Consider the following 15143-nt stretch of genomic DNA (forward strand, 5'->3'; position numbering starts at 1 on the left):
TGATTATGACATCATCTAATGATTATGACATCATCAAATGATTATGACATCAACAAAATGATTATGACATCATCCAATGATTATTACATCATATGATTATGACATCATCAAATGATTATGACATCAACAAAATGATTATGACATCATCTAATGATTATGACATCATCAAATGATTATGACATCAACAAAATGATTATGACATCATCCAATGATTATGACATCAAATGATTATGACATCATCAAATGATTATGACATCAACAAAATGATTATGACATCATCCAATGATTATGACATCAAATGATTATGACATCATCAAATCATTATGACATCAACAAAATGATTATGACATCATCAAATGATTATGACATCAACAAAATGATTATGACATTATCTAATGATTATGACATCATCAAATGATTATGACATCAACAAAATGATTATGACATCATCCAATGATTATGACATCAAATGATTATGACATCATGAAATGATTGTGACATCAACAAAATGATTATGACATTATCTAATGATTATGACATCATCAAATGATTATGACATCATCTAATGATTATGACATCATCAAATGATTATGACATCAACAAAATGATTATGACATCATCCAATGATTATGACATCAAATGATTATGACATCAACAAAATGATTATGTCATCATCCAATGATTATGACATCATCCAATGATTATGACATCAAATGATTATGACATAAAAAAAAAAGATTATGACATCATCCAATGATTATGACATCAAATGATTATGACATCATCAAATGATTATGACATCAACAAAATGATTATGACATCATCCAATGATTATGACATCAAATGATTATGACATCATCAAATGATTATGACATCAACAAAATGATTATGACATCATCTAATGATTATGACATCATCAAATGATTATGACATCATCAAATGATTATGACATCAACAAAATGATTATGACATCAACAAAATGATTATGACATCATCTAATGATTATGACATCAACAAAATGATTATGACATCATCTAATGATTATGACATCATCAAATGATTATGACATCAACAAAATGATTATGACATCATCCAATGATTATGACATCAAATGATTATGACATCATCAAATGATTATGACATCAACAAAATGATTATGACATCATCCAATGATTATGACATCAAATGATTATGACATCATCAAATCATTATGACATCAACAAAATGATTATGACATCATCTAATGTTTATGACATCATCAAATGATTATGACATCAACAAAATGATTATGACATCATCCAATGATTATGACATCAAATGATTATGACATCATCAAATGATTATGACATCAACAAAATGATTATGACATCATCTAATGATTATGACATCATCAAATGATTATGACATCAACAAAATGATTATGGCATCATCCAATGATTATAACATCAAATGATTATGACATCATCAAATGATTATGACATCAACAAAATGATTATGACATCATCCAATGATTATAACATCAAATGATTATGACATCATCAAATGATTATGACATCAACAAAATGATTATGACATCAACAAAATGATTATGACATCATCCAATGATTATGACATCAAATGATTATGACATCATCAAATGATTATGACATCAACAAAATGATTATGACATCATCAAATGATTATGACATCAACAAAATGATTATGACATCATCCAATGATTATAACATCAAATGATTATTACATCATCAAATGATTATGACATCAACAAAATGATTATGACATCATCCAATGATTATAACATCAAATGATTATGACATCATCAAATGATTATGACATCAACAAAATGATTATGACATCAACAAAATGATTATGACATCATCTAATGATTATGACATCATCAAATGATTATGACATCAACAAAATGATTATGACATCATCCAATGATTATGACATCAAATGATTATGACATCATCAAATCATTATGACATCAACAAAATGATTATGACATCATCAAAAGATTATGACTTAAACAAAATGATTATGACATTATCTAATGATTATGACATCATCAAATGATTATGACATCAACAAAATGATTATGACATCATCCAATGATTATGACATCAAATGATTATGACATCATGAAATGATTGTGACATCAACAAAATGATTATGACATCATCTAATGATTATGACATCATCAAATGATTATGACATCAACAAAATGATTATGACATCATCCAATGATTATGACATCAAATGATTATGTCATCATCCAATGATTATGACATCATCTAATGATTATGACATCATCAAATGATTATGACATCAACAAAATGATTATGACATCATCCAATGATTATGACATCAAATGATTATGACATCATCAAATGATTATGACATCAACAAAATGATTATGACATCATCCAATGATTATGATATCAAATGATTATGACATCAACAAAATGATTATGACATCATCCAATGATTATGACATCAAATGATTACACTGGTCAACAGCATTTTTGGTGCCAAAGATATTTCATCGAATTTAGGGTATTTTTGGGGTGCTGATTCTGAATATGTCATCAGTTTTGCCAGATTGGCTCAAGTTTTTGAGATTTTTGGTATCTTATTTATAGCACTTGTTGGTAAATGCGACGCATCATCTCATTAATTTCTTTGGATTAGTACTTGAACTGAGCAGTTCTCAATATAGTTTTGTGTTAATTAGTGTTCTAAAAGTTTGTTCATAGCTTGATTTTTGCACTAACTTTATGTTGTTGTCTGTTTTCCAGTGAAAAGCATGAACTCATCAAGAAGAAGTTGTCTTAACGATCCAGACTCATTCTGTTACATTTGTGGTGAATACACACTGCCAAAACATAGAAGAAACATAACAGACTTCGTAAAAAAAGTGTATTTTGCCTATTTTGGGGTTATGCTTGGGGACCAAGACAAGTTTTGGGCACCACACATAGTGTGCAAAGCATGTATCGAATTATTACGAAAATGGAGCAAAGGACAAAGAAAAAGCTTCAAATTTGGTGTTCCAATGGTGTGGAGAGAGCCAAAAAATCATCATGATGACTGTTATTTATGGTAAACACAGGTACAGGCACATCTTCACAATGAGGGACAGGCCTTCTTGCAGATTCCATGTTACTCCCATTTTCGTTTCTTATGCTTATTGAATCCTTGCACTTGCACTGCACAGAAATAACAGTCATCATGATGATTTTTTGGCTCTCTCCACACCATTGGAACACCAAATTTGAAGCTTTTTCTTTGTCCTTTGCTCCATTTTCGTAATAATTCGATACATGCTTTGCACACTATGTGTGGTGCCCAAAACTTGTCTTGGTCCCCAAGCATAACCCCAAAATAGGCAAAATACACTTTTTTTACGAAGTGTGTTATGTTTCTTCTATGTTTTGGCAGTGTATATTCACCACAAATGTAACAGAATGAGTCTGGATCGTTAAGACAACTTCTTCATGATGAGTTCATGCTTTTCACTGGAAAACAGACAACAACATAAAGTTAGTGCAAAAATCAAGCTATGAACAAACTTTTAGAACACTAATTAACACAAAACTATATTGAGAACTGCTCAGTTCAAGTACTAATCCAAAGAAATTAATGAGATGATGCGTCGCATTTACCAACAAGTGCTATAAATAAGATACCAAAAATCTCAAAAACTTGAGCCAATCTGGCAAAACTGATGACATATTCAGAATCAGCACCCCAAAAATACCCCAAATTCATTAAAATATTTTGGACACCAGAAAAAAAATTTTTTTTCGTTGACCTGTGTTATGACATCATCAAATGATTATGACATCAACAAAATGATTATGACATCATCCAATGATTATGACATCAAATGATTATGACATCATCAAATGATTATGACATCAACAAAATGATTATGACATCATCTAATGATTATGACATCATCAAATGATTATGACATCATCAAATGATTATGACATCAACAAAATGATTATGACATCAACAAAATGATTATGACATCATCTAATGATTATGACATCATCAAATGATTATGACATCAACAAAATGATTATGACATCATCCAATGATTATGACATCAAATGATTATGACATCATCAAATGATTATGACATCAACAAAATGATTATGACACCATCCAATGATTATGACATCAAATGATTATGACATCATCAAATCATTATGACATCAACAAAATGATTATGACATCAACAAAATGATTATGACATCATCAAATGATTATGACTTCAACAAAATGATTATGACATTATCTAATGATTATGACATCATCAAATGATTATGCCATCAACAAAATGATTATGACATCATCCAATGATTATGACATCAAATGATTATGACATCATGAAATGATTATGACATCAACAAAATGATTATGACATCATCTAATGATTATGACATCATCAAATGATTATGACATCAACAAAATGATTATGACATCATCCAATGATTATGACATCAAATGATTATGACATCAACAAAATGATTATGTCATCATCCAATGATTATGACATCATCTAATGATTATGACATCATCAAATGATTATGACATCAACAAAATGATTATGAAATCATCCAATGATTATGACATCAAATGATTATGATATCATCAAATCATTATGACATCAACGAAATGATTATGACATCAACAAAATGATTATGACATCATCAAATGATTATGACATCAACAAAATGATTATGACATCATCCAATGATTATGACATCAAATGATTATGACATCAACAAAATGATTATGTCATCATCCAATGATTATGACATCATCTAATGATTATGACATCATCAAATGATTATGACATCAACAAAATGATTATGACATCATCCAATGATTATGACATCATCAAATGATTATGACATCAACAAAATGATTATGACATCATCCAATGATTATGACATCAAATGATTATGACATCAATAAAATGATTATGACATTATACAATGATTATGACATCATCTAATGATTATGACATCATCAAATGATTATGACATCAACAAAATGATTATGACATCATCCAATGATTATGACATCAAATGATTATGATATCATCAAATCATTATGACATCAACGAAATGACTATGACAGCAACAAAATGATTATGACATCATCAAATGATTATGACATCAACAAAATGATTATGACATCATCTAATGATTATGACATCATCAAATGATTATGACATCAACAAAAGGATTAAGACATCATCCAATGATTATGACATCAACAAAATGGTTATGACATCATAAAATGATTATGACATCAACAAAATGATTATGACATCATCCAATGATTATGACATCAAATGATTATGACATCATCAAATGATTATGACATCAACAACATGATTATGACATCATCTAATGATTATGACATCATCAAATGATTATGACATCAACAAAAGGATTATGACATCATCCAATGATTATGACATCAACAAAATGATTATGACATCATAAAATGATTATGACATCAGCAAAATGATTATGACATTATCCAATGATTATGACATCAAATGATTATGACATCATCAAATGATTATGACATCATCAAAATGATTATGACATCATCAAATGATTATGACATCATCAAATGATTATGACATCAATAAAATGATTACGACATCATCCAATGATTATGACATCAAATGATTATGACATCATCAAATGATTATGACATCAACAAAATGATTATGACATCATCTAATGATTATGACATCATCAAATGATTATGACATCAACAAAATGATTATGACATCATCTAATGATTATGACATCATCAAATGATTATGACATCAACAAAATGATTATGACATCATCCAATGATTATTACATCATATGATTATTACATCATCAAATGATTATGACATCAACAAAATGATTATGACATCATCTAATGATTATGACATCATCAAATGATTATGACATCAACAAAATGATTATGACATCATCCAATGATTATGACATCAAATGATTATGACATCATCAAATGATTATGACATCAACAAAATGATTATGACATCATCCAATGATTATGACATCAAATGATTATGACATCATCAAATCATTATGACATCAACAAAATGATTATGACATCATCAATGATTATGACATCAATAAAATGATTATGACATTATCTAATGAATATGACATCATCAAATGATTATGACATCAACAAAATGATTATGACATCAAATGATTATGACATCATGAAATGATTGTGACATCAACAAAATGATTATGACATCATCTAATGATTATGACATCATCAAATGATTATGACATCAACAAAATGATTATGACACCATCCAATGATTATGACATCAAATGATTATGACATCAACAAAATGATTATGTCATCATCCAATGATTATGACATCATCTAATGATTATGACATCATCAAATGATTATGACATCAACAAAATGATTATGACATCATCCAATGATTATGACATCAAATGATTATGACATCATCAAATGATTATGACATCAACAAAATGATTATGACATCATCCAATGATTATGACATCAAATGATTATGACATCAACAAAATGATTATGACATCATTCAATGATTATGACATCAAATGATTATGACATCATCAAATGATTATGACATCAACAAAATGATTATGACATCATCCAATGATTATGACATCAAATGATTATGACATCAACAAAATGATTATGACATCATCTAATGATTATGACATCATCAAATGATTATGACATCATCAAATGATTATGACATCAACAAAATGATTATGACATCAACAAAATGATTATGACATCATCTAATGATTATGACATCATCAAATGATTATGACATCAACAAAATGATTATGACATCATCCAATGATTATGACATCAAATGATTATGACATCATCAAATGATTATGACATCAACAAGATGATTATGACATCATCCAATGATTATGACATCAAATGATTATGACATCATCAAATCAATATGACATCAACAAAATGATTATGACATCAACAAAATGATTATGACATCATCAAATGATTATGACTTCAACAAAATGATTATGACATTATCTAATGATTATGACATCATCAAATGATTATGCCATCAACAAAATGATTATGACATCATCCAATGATTATGACATCAAATGATTATGACATCATGAAATGATTATGACATCAACAAAATGATTATGACATCATCTAATGATTATGACATCATCAAATGATTATGACATCAACAAAATGATTATGACATCATCCAATGATTATGACATCAAATGATTATGACATCAACAAAATGATTATGTCATCATCCAATGATTATGACATCATCTAATGATTATGACATCATCAAATGATTATGACATCAACAAAATGATTATGAAATCATCCAATGATTATGACATCAAATGATTATGATATCATCAAATCATTATGACATCAACGAAATGATTATGACATCAACAAAATGATTATGACATCATCTAATGATTATGACATCATGAAATGATTATGACATCAACAAAATGATTATGACATCATCTAATGATTATGACATCATCAAATGATTATGACTAGTGTTGAGCATTCCGATACCGCAAGTATCGGGTATCGGCCGATATCAGCGGTATCGGAATTCCGATACTTAATTCCGATACTTTTTTCATATCGGATTCCGGGATCGGAATCGGAATAGGAAGTTCCCATCATGCTATGAGCCTGCTTGCTTTGATTAAGCCAATGGGAATCCTCCGAAGTGTGGGCACATCCTGTTAGGCATGTAGGCATGTTAACTATTGGCATGGCTGTGATTGGCTGCCGAAATGATGTCATGATGCACTATAAAAGCCACCGCAGCCGCCATTTCTGGTCACTCTGCTGTGAATTCAGTTAGGGACAGGCTGCTGTAGAAGACTGTGAGGGACAGTTAGAAATAGCGATTCTAAAAACAATATTGTGCTTTATCCAGGCTACATAAACCACCACTGTAGCTTGCTTTTCCCTAGCAGCGCTGTTTTCACAGCTGTCTGCAAGGGCTGTGTGAGTGCAGCTCACGCTGTGGAGTGGGTCCTGCAGCCACGTCAGGCTGTAGGCCACCCAGTGTGATCACTGCTGCCTCATACATCTTTTATTTTTTGAGCTGCATTTTTTAAATAATTTCAATCTAGTGTGCTTCCATCCGTATCCATATACGTTGGTTGCAAACACTAGTAGTAGACAGCGGAGCCTTTCTGCAGCCTTTCAGTGCTAGTGTCCACTTTGCTGCACTGTTCACGGCTGTCTGAGAGGTCTCTGACTGTGTGTGAGTGCAGCTCACGCTGAGTAGTGTGTCCTGCAGCTACGTCTGGCTGTAGGACGCTCAGCGTGCGTCACTGCCTCACACATATTTTTATTTGAGTGCAGCTCATTTTTTCTTCTATTAGTGTGCATCCATCCGTCTCCATCTACGGTGGTTGCAAACACTATATAGGAGTACACAGCGGAGCCTTTCTGCAGCCTGTCAGTGCCAGTGCCCACTTAGCTGCACTGTTGACGGCTGTCTGAGAGGTCTCTGACTGTGTGTGAGTGCAGCTCACGCTGAGTAGAGTGTCCTGCAGCTACGTCTGGTTGTAGGACGCTCAACGTGCGTCACTGCCTCACACATATTTGTCTCTGAGTGCAGCTCATTTTTTCTTCTCCTATTAGTGTGCATCCATCCGTATCCATCAACATTGGTTGGTTGCAAACACTATATAGGAGTAGATAGAGGAGCCTTTTTTTCTGGCTTGTGCCCTGCCGGCGCAGCCAGATTAGTATTACCCAATTTTTTTGGAGCCTCATCTTTTGCATTGTAGGTTACCTGCCTGCATTGTAATAGCTCCAAAAAGTTGGTGATACTATCAGTTTCAATTCTTTGTTCTCATACTTTGAGTTTGTTTCAAACAAAGAAACCACATAAAAAGTTCACCAAACACTACATTTTGAACTTGTGTAGGCCACATCAGCTCCTATTAAAGTCTAGTCCACACACACACACTTCATAAAATTAGTGTTTCTTGTACCTGTAACCAGCTGTTCAGGAATAAGCACACTAAGGCCCCCCTTTGTCCTTTTTTGCCTATCTTAAGCAGTCTTGCAAGATGAAGAAGGCAGGGAGTAAGGCGCGGGGGCGTGGGCGTGGGCGTGGAGTTTCAGCAGGGAGAGGACGTGGGGATTCTGCAGGGAGAGGACGTGGGGATTCTACAGGTAGAGGACGTGGGGATTCTGGGCCTGCTGCGGGCACCAGTGGATCAGCATCCCCCAGTTTTAGCAGGCAACAGTCCTTTATGCGCAGCTTTGTAGGACCTCAACGTACCCCACTGCTGCGGGAGGAACAAATTGAAGCCGTTGTCGGATGGATGGCAGCTAACGCATCGACTTCAATTACTTCCGCATCCTCTCAGGGTCAGAGCACCGAAGAGCAACCATCTGTCTCTTCACCACCTGCTAAAGTGCCCAGGCAGTCAGAGAGACATGGACAGGAGCCATCACAATCTCTACTTCTGTTCTCGGAATCTGTTGGCTTGGAAAGAGGGGGCCAGCCAAGCAGCATTCCTGAATGTGAAGAAGAGGGAGTATGCAGTGATGCGCAACTTCTTTGTCCCTCTGAATCTGAAGAGGCGAGTGGGCCAGTGCCTATGGTCAGCACACCTCAGTACGCATCAGATGATGACGAGACTCAGTTGCCACTTTCTGGTGCGTACGGTGCTGGCGAGACAACCCCGGAGAAGCAGCTGTTTGAAGAGGGGAGGGAAGATGATGAGGTCCTTGACCCATCATGGCGTGAGCAACAGGAAGGTGGTGGGAGCAGCTCGGAGGAAGAGATTCCCCTACCGGCCAAAACAGGAGGCAGAGGGAGGGGGAAGACTTGGTTGCCTGTACCCTCCACTTCGGCACCCGTTAGGAGCATTCCTCCTTCCAAAGGCAAACCGGGCGCTCACAAGAGTTGCAGTGCGTGGTCCTTTTTTGACACAGTTGCAGATGACATTTGCTTTGTCAAATGCAAGCTGTGTCATCAGAGAGTCAAAAGAGGGAGAAATGTCAGCAACCTCAATACCACAAATATGTGGAAACATGTGCGCACCAAGCACGAGTTGGAGTTGCAGAGACACCCTCAAGACGTAGGCCAACGTACAGCACCACCTACCACCTCTTCAGTTCGTGTTGGGCCCTCTTCCTCCAGCTCACACACTGCTGGTTCGGCTTCCTCACAGGATCGCCAAGGAAGAACCTCTGCCACTGTTGTCCGGAGACCCTGTCAGATTCCACCCATAACAGCACGTTCCCATCCATCACAGCCATCGGTAGCACAGGCATGGGATAAAAGGCGCCCTTACTCGGCAAACCATCCCCGAGCACAGTCTCTGAATGCTGGCATTGCCAAACTTCTGGCAGTTGAAATGCTGTCATTCAGGCTGGTGGACACTGACACCTTCCGGGACTTAATGGCATTGGCAGTCCCCCAATACAACGTTCCCAGCCGCTTTTATTTCAGCAGGCGAGCCGTCCCTGCCCTGCAGAAACATGTTGAGGGCAAAATAAAACATGCGCTACTAAACGCCGTTAGTAGCAAGGTCCACCTGACCACCGATGCGTGGACCAGTAACCATGGACAGGGACGATACCTTTCCCTCACTGCCCACTGGGTCAATGTTGTGGAGCCGGGTACGGATCTGGAGAGTGGCGCTGTACGTGTTCTTCCAACGCCACGGATTGCAGGACTCCAGTCTGTACACATAGACTCCTCCTCCTACTCAAGTTCCTCAGAAACAGCAGAGCAGGAGCCTGTTACGACCGATATGAGCACAGCCGTGGCCAAACGTCAACAGGCTGTACTCAAATTAATTTCTTTGGGGAATCGAAGCCACACAGCGCAGGAGCTCTGGAATGCTATCAAGCTGGAGAGCGATGTGTGGTTTGGGCCAGCGAATCTCCAGCCGGGCTTGGTAGTGTGTGACAATGGCCGAAATCTGGTGGCAGCTCTTGGCCTAGGCAACCTCACACACATCCCATGTCTGGCACATGTTCTTAACTTGGTCGTGCAGAGCTTTCTGAGGGACTATCCGGATCTTGATGCACTGTTGCACAAGGTCCGCATAGAGTGCGCTCACTTGCGACGTTCCAGCACGGCAAGATCGCGCCTCGCTGCTCTGCAGCGACGATTTGGCCTTCCAGAACATCGCATCATATGTGACCTACCCACCCGGTGGAATTCAACGTTACATATGTTGGAGCGGTTGTGTGAGCAGCAGGCAGCAGTCATGGAGTACCAGCTGCATCAGGCGCAAACAAGTCGCACTGTGCGCCGTTCACACTTCAGCACCATTGAGTGGGCCTCTATGAAGGACATCTGCCTCGTTTTGCGTGCCTTCGATGAATCCACGCGGATGGCGAGTGCAGATGATGCACTAGTCAGCATGACTGTCCCCCTTATCTGCCTGCTTCAACAAACACTGCAAGCACTAAGGGATGAGGTTTCAGAAGAGGTGGAGGATGAGGAGTCCCAAATGCCATCTGCTTCTGGACAGTCTGCGCTACGTGTTTCCTCACAAAGGCCTAGGCAGGGGACACTTTGTGAGGAGGATGAGGAGGAGTCGATGGAGGAGGAAGACATCTCTCCAGAGGAGGGAGGTACACAAACCTCTACTCAGTATGTACAGCGAGGGTGGGGTGATGCAGAGCAGGTCGAGGTCACGCCTCAAACAGGGGACAGCGGTTCTTTGGCAGTTGGGAGTCTGCAGCACATGGTTGATTTCATGCTGCAGTGCCTGAGAAACGACCGCCGCATCGCCCACATTCTCGTCTCGGCTGATTATTGGGTGTACACCCTCCTAGATCCTCGCTACCGGGACAGCGTACAAAGGCTCATACCAACGTTGAACCGGGAGCGTAAAATGCGGGAGTACGAAGAGTCACTGGTGCAGTCCATAATGTTTTCCATTCCACCCAACAGCATTGTTGCAAGTGCTTTACAAAGCAGCTCTGTGCGTCGAGGCAGTGGAGGAAACTCTGCACAAAGAGGGAGCAGAGGCAGTGCCGCAGCACAAGGCAAGACCACTATGGCCCAAATGTGGCAAAGTTTTGTGTGTCCACCACAATTGTCTACACCATCAGCGACGCCTCGAGTCAGCAGGAGGCAACGCTTCCGTCAGATGGTGTCAGACTACATGTCTTGCCCTGTCGCTGTACTCCCAGATGGCTCTTCCCCCTTCAAGTTTTGGGTCTCTAAGCTGGATACATGGCCAGAGCTTAGCCAGTATGCATTGGAGGTGCTGGCTTGCCCTGCTGCCAGTGTATTATCGGAACGTGTCTTTAGTGCCGCAGGTGGTGTACTAACAGACCGTCGCACGCGACTATCTTCCGATAATGTTGACCGGCTGACTTTTCTGAAAATGAACAAGGCCTGGATCTCCAAAGACTTTGCCATTCCTCTTACAGACTAAATTAGTGGTTGGCAACTGTATCCAGGTCTGCTGGTGTGTTCATTTTTCTACCACCTGAACTATAATCCCTGTGCTTCAACACAGCCAGTTGTCGCTCAGATGTGTCGTCTGCACAGAGAAACACACTAGCTCCTGTGTTACTGGGGTTCAGTAATGCCAGCTGATCCCCTGCTGTGTGGACGGCAGAGTCACCAGCTCCATCAACATTCAAACCACTACTGATTTTTAACCGTGCCCAACTTAGGTCTCTGGCTCCACTGTCTCTACTATTTCCCCTGACCTCCAACCCCGCCATCTACATCTCTGAAGTGGCGTCAGCACAATCTACACTTGTTCCTGTGTTCCTGTGGCTCAGTCCCATCAGTTTATCCCCTGATGTGTGTCCGGCAAGGTCTCCTGCTCTGTCCACATTCCCATAACCAGTAGTGGGAATGAGGACAGAGCTGGCGAACTTGCCGGACAAACATCAGGGGATCAACTGATGGGACTGAGCACCAGTAACACAGGAACAAGTGTAGATTGTGCTGACGCCACTTCAGAGATGTAGCTGGCGGGGTTGGAGGCCAGGGTAAATAGTAGAGACAGTGGAGCCAGAGGCCTAAGTGGAGCATGGTTAGAATCAGTAGTAGTCCACAACCTCCATAAAAACCGCTGCCCATTGGCCTCTGCATGCGGCATGCGTAATCCTGGGCACCAACAGCGTCAGTTGGTGTTCAGAAGTGTCGTCTCCACAGAGCCAAACACGTTCGTTCAAGTGTTAGTGGGGTTCAGCACTGCCAGCTGTTCCCCTGCTGTGGAGATGGCAAGTCTCCTGCTGCATTCACCTGCCAAAATCCAGTAGGCCCCAGCCTGCTCCTCGCCTAATCCTGGGCTCCAACAGCGTCAGTTGGTGTTCAGAAGTGTCGTCTCCACAGAGCCAAACACGTTCGTTCAAGTGTTAGTGGGGTTCAGCACTGCCAGCTGTTCCCCTGCTGTGGAGATGGCAAGTCTCCTGCTGCATTCACCTGCCAAAATCCAGTAGGCCCCAGCCTGCTCCTCGCCTAATCCTGGGCTCCAACAGCGTCAGTTGGTGTTCAGAAGTGTCGTCTCCACAGAACCAAACACATTCGTTCAAGTGTTAGTGGGGTTCAGCACTGCCAGCTGTTCCCCTGCTGTGGAGATGGCAAGTCTCCTGCTGCCTTCACCTGCCAAAATCCAGTAGGCCCCAGCCTGCTCCTCGCCTAATCCTGGGCTCCAACAGCGTCAGTTGGTGTTCAGAAGTGTCGTCTCCACAGAACCAAACACATTCGTTCAAGTGTTAGTGGGGTTCAGCACTGCCAGCTGTTCCCCTGCTGTGGAGATGGCAAGTCTCCTGCTGCCTTCACCTGCCAAAATCCAGTAGGCCCCAGCCTGCTCCTCGCCTAATCCTGGGCTCCAACAGCGTCAGTTGGTGTTCAGAAGTGTCGTCTCCACAGAACCAAACACGTTCGTTCAAGTGTTAGTGGGGTTCAGCACTGCCAGCTGTTCCCCTGCTGTGGAGATGGCAAGTCTCCTGCTGCATTCACCTGCCAAAATCCAGTAGGCCCCAGCCTGCTCCTCGCCTAATCCTGGGCTCCAACAGCGTCAGTTGGTGTTCAGAAGTGTCGTCTCCACAGAACCAAACACGTTCGTTCAAGTGTTAGTGGGGTTCAGCACTGCCAGCTGTTCCCCTGCTGTGGAGATGGCAAGTCTCCTGCTGCCTTCACCTGCCAAAATCCAGTAGGCCCCAGCCTGCTCCTCGCCTAATCCTGGGCTCCAACAGCGTCAGTTGGTGTTCAGAAGTGTCGTCTCCACAGAGCCAAACACGTTCGTTCAAGTGTTAGTGGGGTTCAGCACTGCCAGCTGTTCCCCTGCTGTGGAGATGGCAAGTCTCCTGCTGCATTCACCTGCCAAAATCCAGTAGGCCCCAGCCTGCTCCTCGCCTAATCCTGGGCTCCAACAGCGTCAGTTGGTGTTCAGAAGTGTCGTCTCCACAGAACCAAACACGTTCGTTCAAGTGTTAGTGGGGTTCAGCACTGCCAGCTGTTCCCCTGCTGTGGAGATGGCAAGTCTCCTGCTGCCTTCACCTGCCAAAATCCAGTAGGCCCCAGCCTGCTCCTCGCCTAATCCTGGGCTCCAACAGCGTCAGTTGGTGTTCAGAAGTGTCGTCTCCACAGAACCAAACACGTTCGTTCAAGTGTTAGTGGGGTTCAGCACTGCCAGCTGTTCCCCTGCTGTGGAGATGGCAAGTCTCCTGCTGCATTCACCTGCCAAAATCCAGTAGGCCCCAGCCTGCTCCTCGCCTAATCCTGGGCTCCAACAGCGTCAGTTGGTGTTCAGAAGTGTCGTCTCCACAGAACCAAACACGTTCGTTCAAGTGTTAGTGGGGTTCAGCACTGCCAGCTGTTCCCCTGCTGTGGAGATGGCAAGTCTCCTGCTGCCTTCACCTGCCAAAATCCAGTAGGCCCCAGCCTGCTCCTCGCCTAATCCTGGGCTCCAACAGCGTCAGTTGGTGTTCAGAAGTGTCGTCTCCACAGAGCCAAACACGTTCGTTCAAGTGTTAGTGGGGTTCAGCACTGCCAGCTGTTCCCCTGCTGTGGAGATGGCAAGTCTCCTGCTGCATTCACC

The sequence above is a fragment of the Dendrobates tinctorius genome, unplaced genomic scaffold (assembly GCF_039654945.1).
Source record: "Dendrobates tinctorius isolate UK_male_01 unplaced genomic scaffold, ASM3965494v1 ptg000019l, whole genome shotgun sequence".
NCBI lineage: Eukaryota > Metazoa > Chordata > Amphibia > Anura > Dendrobatidae > Dendrobates > Dendrobates tinctorius.